Source organism: Rhincodon typus, chromosome 7 (genome assembly GCF_021869965.1).
Source record: "Rhincodon typus isolate 14 chromosome 7, sRhiTyp1.1, whole genome shotgun sequence".
NCBI classification, from domain to species: domain Eukaryota; kingdom Metazoa; phylum Chordata; class Chondrichthyes; order Orectolobiformes; family Rhincodontidae; genus Rhincodon; species Rhincodon typus.
Genome location: NC_063338.1, coordinates 22781086 through 22798171, shown reverse-complemented (window position 1 = coordinate 22798171; position 17086 = coordinate 22781086). Strand labels below are relative to the sequence as shown.

Here is a 17086-nt window from a genome sequence, read left to right as displayed (position 1 = left end):
ATGCTGCTTGGCCTGCTGTGTTCATCCAGCTCTACACCTTGTTATCTCAGGCACTCCAGCATCTGCAGTTCCTACTATCTCCAGTTTAAAACATGTTGGATACTGAAATAGATTTTTTTAATGGAGTGTATTTGTCACTGAAAGACCCAACAGGGCTCGTAGACAATAAGATGATCACAGGGCAGAGATTTATTTCAAATCTCGACTTCCCTCCTGCCTCTTTCAAGCGTGGGAGATCTTTGAACTAGAGGTCTTGATCTTTTACTCCAGTTTCCCAACAAATAGTTGTTCCAAAATGAGACAGCGTGGTTTCATTTCCACCCCACATAGCTATCTTCCAGCTCATAATACCCCTCACACATGTAATATTTTCCCTTTTATTCCAAAGATGTGAGTCATGTGGACTATATGAATGAGAACAATTAACCATGACTTTGCCTTTTTTACCTATGAGTCGAATTAACGAGTTCAAACAAGCTATGTGATTAAGGGGCAGAGTCACACATCACACCCACATCTAGTTCTTTTCCATTCAGATGTAAACAAAAACTAACCTCCATCCTTCAACAGCTTTTAATGACAGCACAGCAACAAAAAGGGTCTAGAAGCTGCTTCATTAAACAGAGTAAAGGGCTTTGTTATGTTACTTTAACTACATTTACATATTCATCTTTGTATGGATCCTCAAATTCAAATTTGAAACCTATGATATTATCAGGATATATGGTTTAAGAACAGTTTCTTCCATTCTGTTATCAGACTGGTGAACAGACCTTTCATATAATAGAGTTGATCTTTCTTTGACAATTTTCTGTAGCTATAACACCATATTCTGCATTCTATTCTACAGCCCTGATGTACTTATGTAAGGTGCAATATTCCCTATTCCCAATTCCTTCGCCTCTGCCACATCTGCTCCCAGGATGAGGCATTCCACTCCCAAACATCTCAGATGTCCTCGTTTTTCAAGGACCGCAACTTCCCCTCCACAGTGGTCGAGAACGCCCTCAACCGTGTCTCCCGCATTTCCCGCAACTCATCCCTCACACCCCCTCCCCGCAATAACAACCAAAACAGAATCCCCTCATCCTCACGTACCACCCCACCAACCTCCGGATCCAACGCATCATCCTCCGACACTTCCGCCATCTGCAATCCGACCCCACCACCAAAGACATTTTTCCCTCCCCACCCTTATCTGCTTTCCGGAGGGACCACTCTCTCCAAGACTCCCTTGTCCGCTCCACACTCCTCTCCAGCCCCACCACACCTGGCACTTTTCCCTGCAACCGCAGGAAGTGCTACACCTGCCCCTACACCTCCCCCCTCACCCCCATCCCAGGCCCCAAGAAGACTTTCCACATCAAGCAGATGTTCACCTGCACATCTGCTAATGTGGTATACTGCATCCACTGTTCCCATTGTGGCCTCCTCTACATCGGGGAAACCAAGCGGATGCTTGGGGACCACTTTGCAGAACACCTACGCTCGGTTCGCACTAAACAACTGCACCTCCCAGTCGCGAACCATTTCAACTCCCCCTCCCATTCTTCAGACAACATGTCCATCCTGGGCCTCCTGCAGTGCCACAACGATGCCATCCGAAGGTTGCAGGAACAGCACCTCATATTTCGCTTGGGACCCCTGCAGCCCAATGGTATCAACGTGGACTTCACAAGCTTCAAAATCTCCCCTCCCCCTACCGCATCCCAAAACCAGCCCAGCTTGTCCCCGCCTCCCTAACCTATCCTTCCTCCCACCTATCCCCTCCTCCCACCTCCAACCCCACCCCCATCTCCTACCTACTGGCCTCATCCCGCCCCCTTGACCTGTCCGTCCTCCCTGGACTGACCTATCCCCTCCCTAACTCCCCACCTACACTCACCTTTACTGGCTCCATCCCCACCTCTTTGACCTGTCTGTCTCCTCTCTACCTATCTTCTCCTCTATCCATCTTCTATCCGCCTCCCCATCTCTCCCTATTTATTTCAGAACCCCATTCCCCTCCCCCATTTCTGAAGAAGGGGTCTAGGCCCGAAACGTCAGCTTTCCTGCTCCTCTGATGCTGCTTGGCCTGCTGTGTTCATCCAGCTCTACACCTTGTTATCTCAGATTCTCCAGCATCTCCAGTTCCTACTATCTCTGAATACTTTTACTGTATCTTGGAATATGTGAGATAGCTCAGTGCTTAGCACTGCTACCTCACAGCGCCCAGGACCTGGGTTCAGAAACAGCCTTACAGGGGAAGGTGCTGTGGGGAGGTGTTGGGGGTGAAGGAAGAGTGGACCAGGTTGTCCCTGAGGGTACAGTCCCTGTGGAAGGCAGAAAAGGGAGGGGAGGGGAATACATGTCTAGTCGTGGCATGCCGCTGGAAGTGGTGGAAATGATGTCCCCTCCCTTGTCAGCCTACCACAGGGACCGTTCCCTCCGGGACACCCTGGTCCACTCTTCCTTCAACCCCAACACCCGCCCCACGGCCCTACGGCACCTTCCCCTGTAACCAACGAAGGTGCAACACCTGCCCATTTACCTCCTCCCTCCCCAGTATCCAAGGGCCCAAACATACCTTCCAGGCACTTCCCAGAATCTGGTCTACTGCATTCGCTGCTCACAATGCGGTCTCCTCGACAGTGGGGTAACGACACGTAGACTGGGTGACTGCTTCGCAGAACACCTACGTTCTGCTCACAAAAAAAGACCTGAGCTACCTGTTAAAAACCAAAAGAACTGCGGATCCTGTAAATCAGGAACAAAAACAAAGTTGCTGGAGAAGCTCAGCAGGTCTGGCAGCATCTGTGAAGGAGAAAACAGAGTTAACGTTTCGGGTCCGGTGACCCTTCCTCAGACCTGCTGAGCTACCTGTTGCCTGCCACTTTAACACACCAGCCTGCTCCCTGGCCAACATCTGTGTCTCTGGCTTGCTACAGTGTTCCAGCGAAGCTCAACGCAAGCTCGAAGAACAACTCCTCATTTTCTGCTTGGGGACCCTGCAGCCCTCCGGACTCAATATCAAGTTCAATAATTTTAGGGCCTAAACTCTCCCATGTCCCAGCCCCCCATGCCACACACCAGGCCTTGTTACCACATAGCCTGCCATTACACACTACCTATTGTTAGTCACTAACAGTCCCCATTAACAACTATTCACCCTCCCAGCCTGATTGTTATCAACTGCTTTGTCTGTCCAACTGCTCATCTCTCTCGTTGGGCTCTATCCTATTGTCTCCTCCCTATCCCATCCCTCTTACTATTTTCTGCATATAAACTGACGCTTTCCCAGCTAACATCAGTTCTGAGGTAGGGTCACCGGACCTGAAACGTTAACTCTGAATTTTTTCTTCACAGATACTGCCAGACCTGCTGAGCTTTCAGCAACTTCTGTTTTTGTAAATGAAATTATAATTTTGATTTACAAACCCATATTCAACCTTTTGAGAAGGTATTCCAACACTCCCTTTCACTGCATTTCTTTCAGTGAGAGTTGAAGAAAAGTAACTCTTGTGGGCTGAATTTTCCCTCCAGCACTGGAGCACAGTATCAAAGCTGATACTCCAGCACGGTACTGAGGGAATGCTACACTGTCTGAGGTGCTGCCTTTCAGAATGGAAATTAAACTGATGTTCCTGTCCCTTCCAGTGAATGAAAATGATCTTATGGCACTACGTTGAAGAACAGGAGGGGAGTTAATCCTGGTGCTCTGACCAACTTATATCTGTCAATCAACATCAGGGAAACAGATCATCTGGCCGCTTTCACACTACTGTAGATGGGAGCTTACTGTGTGTATATTTGCCTGCCACATTTATTATGTTACAACAGCAAGATCTGATATTGAATCGTTTCTTGTTTCACAGTTTCCACATATTGAGCTAGAAAGCAGTTGTGCACACATTTTAGGAACTCCATTCCTTTATCCCCTTTATCTATCCTTTCCAATTAAAATCATTGTACTTATCATTCTATGTTTAATGCCCTATTCCTTAATTTGCCTGAATATTTCTTCATCTATCTCTATTCCAGTATTAGATGGTCTGCAGACTACACTTATCAGTGTGATTGCTGCTGTATTACCTTTTATCTTTATCTGTAGTTCTGTTCTAGTTTTGAGTAGCTAATAGCTACATCTTTTTATAAACTGTAAATATATTATCGTAAATAAGTACAGCTAATCCAGCTCCATTTTTCTACTTTCCTATCTTTTTGAAACATGTTTAATTCCAATTCTGATTTTTCTTGAGCTATGTCTCAGCAATGCTTAATATATCTGCTTCCTCCCAACATATGATTGCTTAACGTTTTAGCAAAGATTTGTAGCTCGGGTTGTGGGTGAGGTTGTTGGCTTGCTCGCCGAGCTGGCTTGTTTTCGCTCAGATGTTTGATCACCATGTTTGATAACATCAACAGTGAGGCCTCCAATGAAGCGATGTTGTTCTACTCCACTTGGAATTTATACTGTCTTGTCCGTTATGGTGAGTAGTGTCATTTCCAGTTTTGTTCTGTATGGGTTTGTATCAGGTGTCCAATTCTATATGTTTGTTGATTGCTTTATGGGTTGAGAACCACGCCTCTAGGAATTCCCCTGCGTATCTATGTTTGGCTTGGGTTACTGTGATAATGTTGTCCCAGTTAAACTGATGGCCTTCATTGTCCGAGTGTACTGATATTAAGGAAAGTTTGTCGTGTTATTTTGCTGCTGGCTGATGTTCGCGTATTCAGAACAAGTATAGTCAATTCCTTGATTTTTTGCACAGTCTCCAAAAAAGAACGTTCATTTTTTTTTATAAAACAACGTATTCACTTGATTTATCATTTCCAAAGACATGTATAGAAATATTGCCAGATCTCCTTAACACTGTACCCACTTTGAGACATTGTCATTTCCTTTCAATCATCAAACTGCCTGACTCCTGACTGAATAAGATGGGTAGTAATGTATGAGCTGGAAAAAAATATAACATGAGACAGACTGTAGTTGTGGGCATGAGGAAAGAGATAGGACGAGATGAAAGGACTGCAAGTGTTAATAAGCACAGAGAGACTTCTCACTGCTGGAGGAATTACAGAGATAGGGTGGTTTGTATGGTCTGCACAAGATTACAGATACTGGCAGGGTTGTGAGATTGCAACAATCACTATTTATTGATACTGTTGAAAACAGTAGCTGGGTAATGCCACTCCAGGTATCTTTTTCACTGCCTGGCAGAAACCAATCTCCAACAGTATCAAAATCACTCCATCTGATGGTACCATAACTTTTTTTTTAAATCGACATTATTCACATGGGTTCTACACTTGTAGCCTACAACTCTTCTTCTATTCTTTCATTGGATGTGAGCAACGGCTAAAAGCATTCATTGCCCATCCCTTGAGAAGGTGGTGATGAGATGCCTTTTTGAATTACTGCAATCCTTTGGGAGTAGGAACACCCACAGTGCTGTCATGAATGGAGTTTCAGGATTTCGACTCAGCAACAGTGAAGGAAACATGATACAGTTCCAAGGCAGCAGGGTGTGTGGCTTGGAAGGGAACTCGCAGGTGACAGTGTTCCCATGCATCTGCTTCTCTTGTCCTTGTAGATGGTAGAGGTTGTAGGTTTGGAAGTTAGGAGCCTTGGTAAGTTGCTGCACCTGGCATATCCTAAACACTGCTGTTACTGTGTGTTGGTGATGGAGAGAGTGAATATTTGAGGTAGTAAATGGGGTGTTGATTTAGTGAGCTGCTTTGTCCTGTTTTGTTTCGAGCTTCATGATTACTATTGGAACCATACTCATGCCAGAAAGTAAAGTGTATTTCATCGTACTCATGCCTTGTGAAGACAGCTTTTGGGGAATCAGGAGATGATCTACTCATTGCAGATCTTCCAGCCGCTGTTCTGTTCCCATAGCAGAGTATTTACGTAGCAGTTCCCGTTCAATTTCTGGTCAATGGTAACACCCCCTTCCTGGATTTTGATAGTGGGGAATTCAGAAATGGTAATGTCATCACTGAATGTTAAGCGGATCTGGTCAGATTCTGTTTAGGTGGAGAGTGTCATTGCCTAGCATTTGTGTGGAGTGAATATTCCTTATCACTTATCAACCTAGCCTTAATGTTGACTAATTCTTGCTGCATATGGACATGGACTGCTTCAATATCTGAGGTACCATGAATGGTACTGAATTTTTTGGAATTATCAGCAAATGTCCTCACTTCTTACAATGGAGTTAAGACCACTGATGAGGGAGCTGAAGCTGGCACCATTGTAATTTCTGGTGCCCAAGTTGATGCTGGGTGGTTGATCTGGTTTTATTCCTATTACATTTTTCTGTGGGTATTTAGTACAACTGGGTGTTTGCTCAGCAATTTCAGAAAACAGTTAATAGTCACAGGTATCATGGCAGCAGATGTCTGTCCCAAAAGTGAATCAAATAGGTTTCTGCAGGCGTTCTGAAGAAAAGTCATAATCAGATTAAAAATGTTAACTGTTTCCTTCTCCACAGATGCTGCCAGACCTGTTGAGCTCATCTAGCACTTTGTTTTTATTTCAGGTTTTTACATAATAGGTGTCACAATGGCTAATACCAACTTTTAATTCCAGATGAATTAACTAATTGAATATAAATTCCATCAACAGCCACTGTGGGACTTGAATCCGTGTCCCCAGAACACTAGCCTGGGACTCTGTAGAACTAGTATAGTGACATGGATATTGCACCACCAATTCCCTCGGCTAAATCACATAATTTCAGACTAAAAGATTCAGTTTTATATGCAAACAAATGGACAACCTTGCTTTATGTCAATTGTGCTCTGTAGGTGTATTCAGAAAATACAATGAGCTTTGGCTTTGCGTGCCAAAAACATACTGAACATCGATAGATGGAACTCAATAAATAAACATAAGCCACCCCTTAGAAGTACACCAAAGAAATTCCTGATAGATTAGATACTTCCACATAAAAGTATGAGTCAACAGCGTTCAGCATTCAAATGTGCATGCAAATCTTAATTGCTTGGCTCTGTTGTTAACATTTTCCCTCTCTCTTTCAGGTTCTCTTCTACCCTATGTCACCAGTACTGCTCCCTTATAGGAAATACCTCGTTGAAATTCAATCACACTATAACCAATCACAAATATCCAGTTGACTTTGAAGTTAGTTGCACTGCTCCACGTGGCAGTTTGCAAAACCTCTGCACATCATTTATCTTTTAGATTTGAAAGGTACACCACCCCTCAGACAGTACTGTAACTGTAAAGGAGCTATCCATCTGAGCTCTGCAGAAGAACAAGAATTGTTTTCCAAAGGAAGACATTCTATCATAAGAAATTAGAGACCAACGCAACAGTGGTTTGACATAAATGGTCCACAAAATGACACCACCCCAGAGAATGGCCTGGAAAATGTTGCAGAACCTAAAAAAGACTGAAACATAAGATATGAACAACAATGTAAACTCTGGTTAGTTTTTAAAGACTTTGGCTTACATAGAATTTACAGCCCAGCATTAGGCCATTTGGCTCAAGTGGTCTATGTCCGTTCTCCATATGGACTCCTCCTCATTTCTATACTTCCTCCAAAACTGCCCCCAGTAGCCCCCTGGAGATATAGGTTGGAATCTCACCATAGCAGGTGGTGAAATCTGAACTCAATGCACCTGGAATTAAAAGTTGCAGTAATAGTAATCATTATCATAAAAACTCATTTTGACCAATAACTCCCTTTAAGAAGGAAATCTGCCATCGTTACCTGATTTAACCTACATGTGACTCCGGATCTGCAACAATTTGGTTGACTCTGGATAAGCCTAGCAAGTCATTCAATTGTATCTATCTGCTACAAAGTCTGTTGAAAGATATGGAACCGGATGGACTATTCAAAGACAAAGGACATGGCGATGGCAGACAAAGGACATGGCGATGGCACACACAGTCCTGTCAAATCTGGAATAAGTCTTCCTTACTGATATCTGGTAGCTGTGCTGAAAATGTCAGAGCTGTCTCGCAGACTAGTCAAGCAACACCCCTGACAAATCATGTTGTAAAATGTCCCAACACTACCACCACTATCCCTGGGTGTGTCCTGCAACATCAGAGGTTGTGGCATGTGGTATACAGTCAGGAAGGAGTCCTGAATATTGACTCCTGACTCCGGAAGGTTCATGGCATAAGGTAAAACATGGACACAGAAACCTCCTGTTGATTACCACATAATGCACCCCTTCCCCATCCTTCTCAGCTAATGAATCAGTTCTCTTCCATTTGAACACAGCTTAGAGGATGCAATGGTGGTGGCAAGGGCACAGAACGTACTTTGGTAGGGAGCTTCAAAATCCAGCAGTAACACCACTACTGGCTGAGTAGGCCATTCAGCCAATCAAGTCACTTCCACCATTTAATACAATTCTGGCTGATCAACTATTTCAACACCTTTTTCTAACGTCATCCCCATCCTCAGGAGTTACCTTAGCTCATAGGTATTTAGAAATCTGTCAATCTCTGCTTTAAACATACTCAATGACTGAGTTTCCAAAGCTCTAAGGGGTGGAGAATTTCAAATTGTCATGACCGTCAATTATAAGACATGCATCCTCCTCTCATTCCTATGTGGCTTCCCTCTTGTTTTGAAATTGGGTACCTTTGGTTCTAGCTGGGGGAAACATCTTACCTACATCTACCCCCTCTGTAGCTTTAACATTTGATAGGTTTTGATGAGATCACCTCTCATTCTTTGAAAGTCTAGAGAATACAGGCCCAGTTTAACTCATCTCTCTTGAAAGGACAGTCCTGTTGTCATGGGAACAAGTCAGGCAAACCTTTATTGCACTCCTTGTTTGTAAATAATATCTTTCCTAAGGTAAGGGGAGCAAACCTGCATACAGTATTCCAGTGGCAGTCAAATCAAGGTTCTATACAACTGAAGCAAGGCTTCATTACTCCTGCACTCAAATCCTCTTTCAGTAAATGCTAACATTCTATTAGCCTTTCTAATAGCTTGCCACATCTGTATGTTAGCCTTCCATGACATATTTATGAAGACATCCATGTCCCTTTGTGTGTTTACACTTTTTAATCTCTTACAATTTAAGAAAATCTCTACATGTTGGTTCCCAAGTGGATAACCTCACATTTTTCCATGATATATTCCATCAGCCAATCTGCAGGAACCATCCAATATCTACAGAATCTTTGGAGATAATCACCAATACATAATTTCCATTTAACATTCTAGGCTGGATCTGCTGCAGGCAGTAATGGAACAAACAAGAGGAAAAAACATACTTGACTTGGTCCTCACAAATCTACCAAGAAGAAATGCAGCTATTCATGACAGTTATGTTGGGACTGACCACCACATGGTCCTTGTGGAGACAAAGTTCAAGCTTCACATTAAGGATACCCTCTAATATGTTATATGGTGTTACCACCGTGCTTAATGGGATAACGTTTGAGCAAGTCTAGCAACTCAAAACTGTGTATCCAAGAGGGGCTTGAGCTATCAGTAGCAGCAAAATTGTATTAAGCCACATCTGTAGTTTCATTGCTTGGCAACTCTCACACTCTGCCATTGTCACCAAGCCAGGAGATCAACACTGCTTCAATTAATAGTACGGGACAGCATGTCAGGATCAGCATCAGACATACCTAAATATAAAGAATTAACCTGGAGAAGCTGCCACCTACAACTCACAGGAAAAGGACATCTCTGCAGGAGTTCCCCAGGCCCAATGATCTTCAATTATTTTATTAATGACCTTCACTCCATCATAAGATTAGGTAGGGATGTTCACTGATAACTGCACAATGTTCAGCACCATTCACATCTCCTCAGATACTAAAGTAGTCCATGTCCAAATGCAGCAAGACTTGGACATCATTCAGACCTGGGCTGATAAGTGGCAGGTAACAGATTTGTACCACACAGGTGTCCATCTCCAACCACGCGGAATCCAATCATCAGCCCTCGACTTTCAATGACATTACCTTTGCTGAATGCCCAACTATCAAATCTGATCTGAAACTGAACTGAGCTTGCCTTGTAAATACTGTAGCTACTAGAGCAGATCAGACCCTAGGAATTCTGCAGTGATTCACAGACTTATACCACATACAAGGCACACGTCAGGAGTGTGATGGAATACTCTTTCCTTGCCTTGATGAGAGCAGTCAACAAACAATCCAACAACAATCAAGAAGCTTGACACCATTGAATACAAAGCGGGCTTCTTGATTGGTACCCCAACTAAAAGCATTAATGTTCACTCTCTCCACCAGCGATACACATAAACCCATGACCTCTGCCACCTACAAGGGCAAGGACAACAAATGCATGGGAATACCATTACCTGCAAGTTTCCCTCCAAGCCAGACACTATCCTGACTCAGACTTATATCACTGTCCCTTCACTACAGCTGGCCCACTGGAACTTCCTCCCTGACAGCATTCTGGGTCTACCTGTGCAACACAGTCTGCTGCAGTTCAAGGAAGTTAGCTCACCACTACGTCCTACAGGGAAATAAGGGATGGCAATAAATGCTGAACGAGGCAGTGCCACCAACATCCTGTGAATCAATAAAGCAACCAGCTATATAGTGCTGTTCTCCATCAGTGATAAAATGGAGCAAGAACCATTGCGCAACGCGGTCTGCCAAGGATCATAAGGAGGCAATAGCAGGAATTTGAGTTACATAGGTATAGGCATAGCAGAACTTATCTCTGGAACATTCCCAACTAGCTTATGAAGGCTATGGGATTCATATGTAGCAATGACCAGCTTTAATCCATTTAGAAAATTAATACATGCAACCATTATGAAAGAATTCCAAACCCCTTGGAATGGTGCAGGGTGAATCACAGATAAAGGTAACAGGCCTTCTGCAATCCATACATATACCTGGGCACTATATACTCATGTGACACTAGCTGGGGTTGGCGGGGGTAGTTGGTACCATAAAAAAAACACAATGAAAATGCTTAGGTTTGAACAACGTAGATGTAAAACATGAATCATATTCACCACTAACCATTAAATCAAATCAATTTTTACTCTATATCTTAAAGTCTTATGATTTTTCTGTTCAACTTCTTCTTCAGGAAGGAATCTGTCAATTGTCAAAAAGGCAAATAAATGGAGGGTGTCCAAACTGGCTAAAGTGAATGATTATAAAATGTTTTGCTAAAATCTCATTGTCTTAACGTGACACAAAATGCACAGCCTTCAGTCAAAAACCTACCATGATGAAGGAATTTCCATTTATAGGATGCTTTTCAAGACTTCAGAACATCATGAAGTGTTTCTTAGACAATGAAGAATTTTTTAAAATTTTTTAATTTTTTTAAAAATGTAGTCAAGGAAACACAACAATTGCACAGCAAGATCGCACAAATACGAACAAGTAAGATAATTTCTGGCAATATCGGTTAATGGATAAACATTGACTGGGTTTGTGGGACATCTCCACACACTACTTTGATAAATGTTATGGGTTCTTTTACATTTACACAACATTCATTCAGTATTGTAGTCAGTGGTCAACCTGGATGGTAACTCTCTTGAGCAAGGCTTGAACCATCACCATTTCCATTATAAGCCTGTGCTACCACTGAGCCAAGGCACCTTTTTTGCTTCTTGATTTTTGTTAAAAAACTTTAAATTGTCAACTTATGTTAGGAGTGAACCGCGTTAGTTTTGCGACTTGGTGCTGAATACATAAAATTTAAATTTCTCAAGCTCATGTTTATATTCTTTGATAAATTCACCTCCCCTCCCCATCTTTCTTAGTAGTCCCCTCAAGACCCATAACCCTACACACCAGCCCCAGTTGTCCATTTCTCTGAACCTGGTATCCCAGCCTTCATTTCACCATCGGCAGTCAGTCCTATATTCATCTACTGAGTGTTTACCATTTGGAATTCTTGCTGTAAAAACTTATGCTTCTTTTGACAATCCACACCACTTAAAAACTAATTTAACATCCTTTTAATTCCTCTTTCTCTGACTTAACATTTTTTTTCAATTATGCGTTTTGGGAATGTGACTTGGGAACCTATCTACATTAAAATACTGTTGGTATTTCTCTTCGTTAAACAACAAAATTATGCTAAAAGTAGCAAATGAACTACAAGGAAATGTGTTGGATGCAGACCACTTTCAACACAATTTAGAAACATTGGTTAGGGAGGCTCTTACACAAAATAAAAACAGAAAGAACTGCAGATGCTGAAAATCATAAACAAAAACAGAAATTGTCAAGCTTTTCCAGCAATTTCTGCTTTCGTTTCATTTTAACGCACATTTCTTTATATAAATTTTATAACTTTGATGTACTCAATCCTGTGTCCTCATGTAAGTTAAAGGTAAATAATTCAAGTTTGTTTCCTCAAAGCATCAGGACCAAACTACTCAAACAAATTTCGTTCTCATCCTGCTTGTGTGCCCAACTTTATTGCTCAGTTGAAGATATGGAACACCCTCCCTCATGGCACTGTGGGTGTACCTATACCAGAAGAACTGCAGCAGTTCAAGAAGAGGGGCTTACCACTACTGCTCTCCAGGGCAACTAGAGCTGGGAACAAACATCCTGTGAAAAAGTTTTTCAGAAATAATTTTAAGTACGAAGATACATGAAAACAACTGTGAATGCTCTTCAGACTCGAAGAAGGGTCCAGGCCCGAAACGTCAGCTTTCCTGCTCCTCTGATGCTGCCTGGCCTGCTGTGTTCATCCAGCTCTACACCTTGTTCAGTAGCAAAAAGAAGAACCTTTCACAAAATCTGTTGCCACAAACTAAATTATTCCCACAACGTGTTTATGTTGAAAAATCAAGCAGTAAATCCAAAATAAAACAAGGCCTAAATGTTCTCTTAATAATTAATTAATATCACCAGATTTAGCACAATATCACAGTATTAATATTCTGCATTCATAGCTCTAAGTTATTGTGCTGCATTTCAGACGCCCACAACTTTAAAGGATCCACACTTTTATAACAATGCGTTTCAATGTCAAGCTTTACCCCAGATTACAATCTGCTGTAGCAATAACCACGCCAATAACCTTCCAAATTTAATTTAATAATTCCATACATTACCAATTTCAGAGCAAGTCATCACTATGGTGCAACTGATCGAAAAGTCTGCATTTCATTTGAAATTGCTCATGAAGAACTGCGCTGCCAAACTCCTGCCGTCTTCCTGTTCCAGTCACTGTGAGAGGTCTCTGTCCCGCACCTCACAATCACATGTCACCGCTCGTATCCTGACCTGCAGGGTCACATAACCCTGCACGCCGATAAGAAAATATCACATGCAACCGAAGGAATGCTTCAAACAGCGTTATGTCTAACCACATGATGTTGAACCAATAGCTTGCGATAAAAGAAAGCCTGAATGAAAGAATGATAGACCCTGTTTCTAGTGTAGTGCAGAGCCGGGGAGTCTGATGTACGTTGTGTAATGCACCTGGGAGTCTGATGCAAACAGGATTATTTTGAACTGGAAACTTGACTACACAGTGGTCTTGAGCAGAGAGTTTGATGTCTACGGGTATACTTAGAGCTGGAAGTTTGAAGTACATGAGATTACTTAGACCTGACACTTATTTACACAGTGTAAGTCAGCTGGGAGTTTGATGTAGGGAGTGTTGTTTGGAGCTGGAACTTTGCACACAGGGCTCTTTATACTTGGGAGTTTGGCGTACGCAGTGGATTTTAGATGAAATCTGATGTACACCATTGTTTGGAGCTGAGACTTTGATGTACACAGTGGAGCCCAGCTAGGAGTTTGATACACAGGTTATTTAGAGCAGGGAGCTTCATGTAGACGGGGCTATTTAGAGCTGGGATTTTGATGCACAGTGTTATTTACAACTGGCAGTTTGATGTACAGAGTGAGCAGAATCTTATAGGGGTCTGAGTGACAAGAGATGTGTGGCAGAATTGGATGAGAATTCTGACAAGGCCCATCTCAATGTCAAGATTATCTTGCCCCATCTTTTTATGCTTTTCAATAGTATGCCAACATTCTCGCCAGGGAGCCGCAAGGTGCCAGTGGAATGAGGATCAATACTTGTTAAACGATGTGTGAACACTGAAACACACCTCATTATCACTCAGCCTCCAATCTTACCAAACTCGCCAAACAGGCTAGACTTCAGGAAAACTCAACGGATGCCCAGTTGGCACTGGACCAGGCTGTGTCTAGAGCTGCTCGCTTGCTCAGTTAGCACCTGCTCACTACCTGCATGGTCGCAGCTTCCCTGCCCTGTCATGCCAGTTAGTGCAGCCCCAGGGCATCGCGCCTTTCTGGCAAGCAGCCCTCAATCTAAGGGGGCGTACTTCTTACAGAATGGCAGTGTCAACACAAGCCAGCTCCAGCTTACACGGCAAACATACTGGATGTGCAGCAAGTTGGAAACAACGACATGAAGACTTAGGCCTCTACCGAGGTCCGTGGAGACAATGGCCAGTTAAGGCCTCCTGGCACAGTCAGTCAGTGGCATCCTCCCACAGCAGGCAGGGGAAATGGCTACAGTCAGACATCCAGTCAGGATGTTCTCGATCAGGGATATTTGTCTCTGCAGTTCAGGGGGAGGGTTACAGCCAGTCCGCTGTCCCTAAACTAGCAGGTCCAAGGGGTAGGGCTAGCGTGCTTGGGGAGCTGTATAATTACTAGTTCTTGTCCCGACACTGAGCCTTAGCACATGAGTTTTCAGAACTAGGGGTTGCAGGCTGTGGGCAAGAGCTCAAGGTGTGATGCAGGGGCAGGGGTTGGGGAGCGTCCACAGCCAGGAGTACCCTGGCTTCACGTGGGACAACAGTGAATAACAAAATCAGCCATGGTCACCTTGTAAACCAGGAACTGGGTGGTAGAGGTGCCAGCATACATAGACGGGTTGTGTGGGGACGTGGATGAAAAAGTGTGAAACCTGTGGGATTAACAAGATGGGCAACTTAGAAGGAGATGTAGATGTCTGGGACACAAAGATCTCATCAGGACCCATTGTTATGTATACATACTCTTCCCTCTGCTTCTAGATGGTGCAATAGGGTCTCAGCACAGACCTCCATCAATGGAGCCTTCTCTGTGGCTATGATCTATTTTCTTCCCAATGTCCTGACTACAGCTCGGAGGCCTGTACAAAACCCCCATTAGAATCTATTTTCTTTACAGTTCCTCAACTCAACATGCCTTCGAACTTGGTAACGCTTCTTGCTATCAATTTAATTTTATTTCTTACTAAAGAGGCAATCCTGCACCCTCTGCCCATCTGCCTTTCAATGGGACCTGTATCCTTGCATATTTAGATTCCAGCCCCAATCCCATCGCAGCCATGTCTCTGACACCTACAACATCGTACCCATCAATTTCAATCTGCGCTCCAGGCTCATTTACCTTGTTTCATATACTGCATGCATTTAAGTACAACACCCTCAGTCCTATGTTGGCTGCCTCCCTTCTCATAGTTGTCCCCTTATCTGCTGTGCCTGAAGTTAGATTTCTGAGCCTTTGCATACTCTCAGTCTTATTCTTTGCTCAGGACACTTTAATAACATCAGCTGAGTCCTGCATGCCTTTAATATTTTCCATAATATTCCATGCAACTGAATCCAACCCCCTACTATTTACTTTAAAGCCCTATCCATAGCCCTCGTCATGCAATTTACCAGGACTCTGGACCCAGCATGATTCAGCTGGAGCTAATCCTGTCGCAACTGCTCTCTCCTTCCCGAGTCCTGGTGCCAATGTCCCATGAATTTGAACCCGTTTATCCCACACCAAACTTTGAGCCACATGTTTATCTCTTTACTCTTGTTGACTCTGTGCCAATTAGCTTGTGTCTCAGGTAGTAATTTGAATATTATTATGGTTTTGGTTCTGCTTTTTAATTTAACCCCCAGCTGCTCATATTCCCTCCATTTCTCTCTCTACCTATATCAATTGGTACCAATGTGAACAACAACAAATAGATCTTTCAAATGACCGACTGCAACAGTCTGAGTATTTGCATCGGACACACAGGGCTGACCCCTTGTTCAAAGATGTATGGAACCAACTGACCATGCCCAAGTTTCTGGACTGAGAATTGAGCCTCTCCTTGACTGATTGTGCTGGGATCCCATGACTGAAGAGTGTCTCCCTTCACATGGCTGAGAGCTATTCCCTTAGACTTTCTGACATAGTTGTTTGGTTGACGCACATGCACAGTGTGTCTCATGCACTCACCTTCATCATGCTGTAGGTGTCAGATTGACGGAGAACAGTGCCATGCAGCAACACATCCACCCCCTTGACTGGTCACTGCTGACAACCATGACAAGCTGCCTGACTTAAGATAACAAGGTGTAGGGCTGGATGAACACAGCAGGCCAAGCAGCATCAGAGGAGCAGGAAAGCTGATGTTTCGGGCCTAGACCCTTCTTCAGAAAAAGACTTTGTGTCTACACAAAAATGCAAGACAAGATGTGAGAACTGTGATAGTACAAATACCTTGAGGTGCCCTTCCCATGATACAATCCGACCCAAGCACAGGAGATGGCCTGTTACCTTTTCCTCCTGTCCCATGCCCTAAGCAGGTGAAACAGTGTTAGACATGCACTTCATTTCATTTATTGCACTGTAGTTCACTGCTCACAATGCTCCTCTGCATTGGACAGGCCAAATGTGAATTGGGTCATATCTTTGTGGAACACCTCTATTCTTTCTCAATGGTATAATTCTCTATCGACTTACTCTCTGGCCTCTCTGTCTTTAGCTTCCTACACTGTTCCAATCAATCTCAATGCAAGCCTGAGGCACAGCATCTCATCTTTTGGACTTTTGTTTTTCTTACTTCTGAACAGAATTCTTAGGGACAATTCCATTTTTACATTTGCGCACTTCTAACCATTTCTTATGTCTCTTTACTTTTCCTGTTGCTTTCTGCTTTTGTCTCTCACCATCATCCCTGTGCAATTAAGCCTTCCCCTCCCACATTTCCCTGTTTCGCTTTAAAAAAAACTATTTGCTCTCTAGTCCATCACGTTGAAATGTTAAATAACAAGGTGTAGACCTGGATGAACACAGCAGGCCAAGCAGCATCAGAGGAGCAGGAAAGCTGACATTTCAGGA

The 17086-nt window shown here is 43.3% G+C and overlaps 2 protein-coding genes across 6 annotated transcripts in view; one reads left to right on the top strand and one right to left on the bottom strand.

Annotated features, from left to right (window-relative positions):
- Positions 1-13306, bottom strand: part of LOC109916566 (melanophilin-like) — a 123790-nt gene extending 110484 nt beyond the window's left edge. For all 5 annotated transcript variants that reach the window (XM_048599157.1, XM_048599153.1, XM_048599155.1 and 2 more), the window contains exon 1: positions 13069-13306. The gene's annotated coding sequence lies outside the window, so the exon portion shown is untranslated. The remainder of the gene's footprint in view (positions 1-13068) is intronic.
- Positions 1-17086, top strand: part of LOC109937504 (collagen alpha-3(VI) chain-like) — a 747545-nt gene that overhangs the window by 195445 nt on the left and 535014 nt on the right. The gene's annotated exons all lie outside the window — the stretch shown is intronic.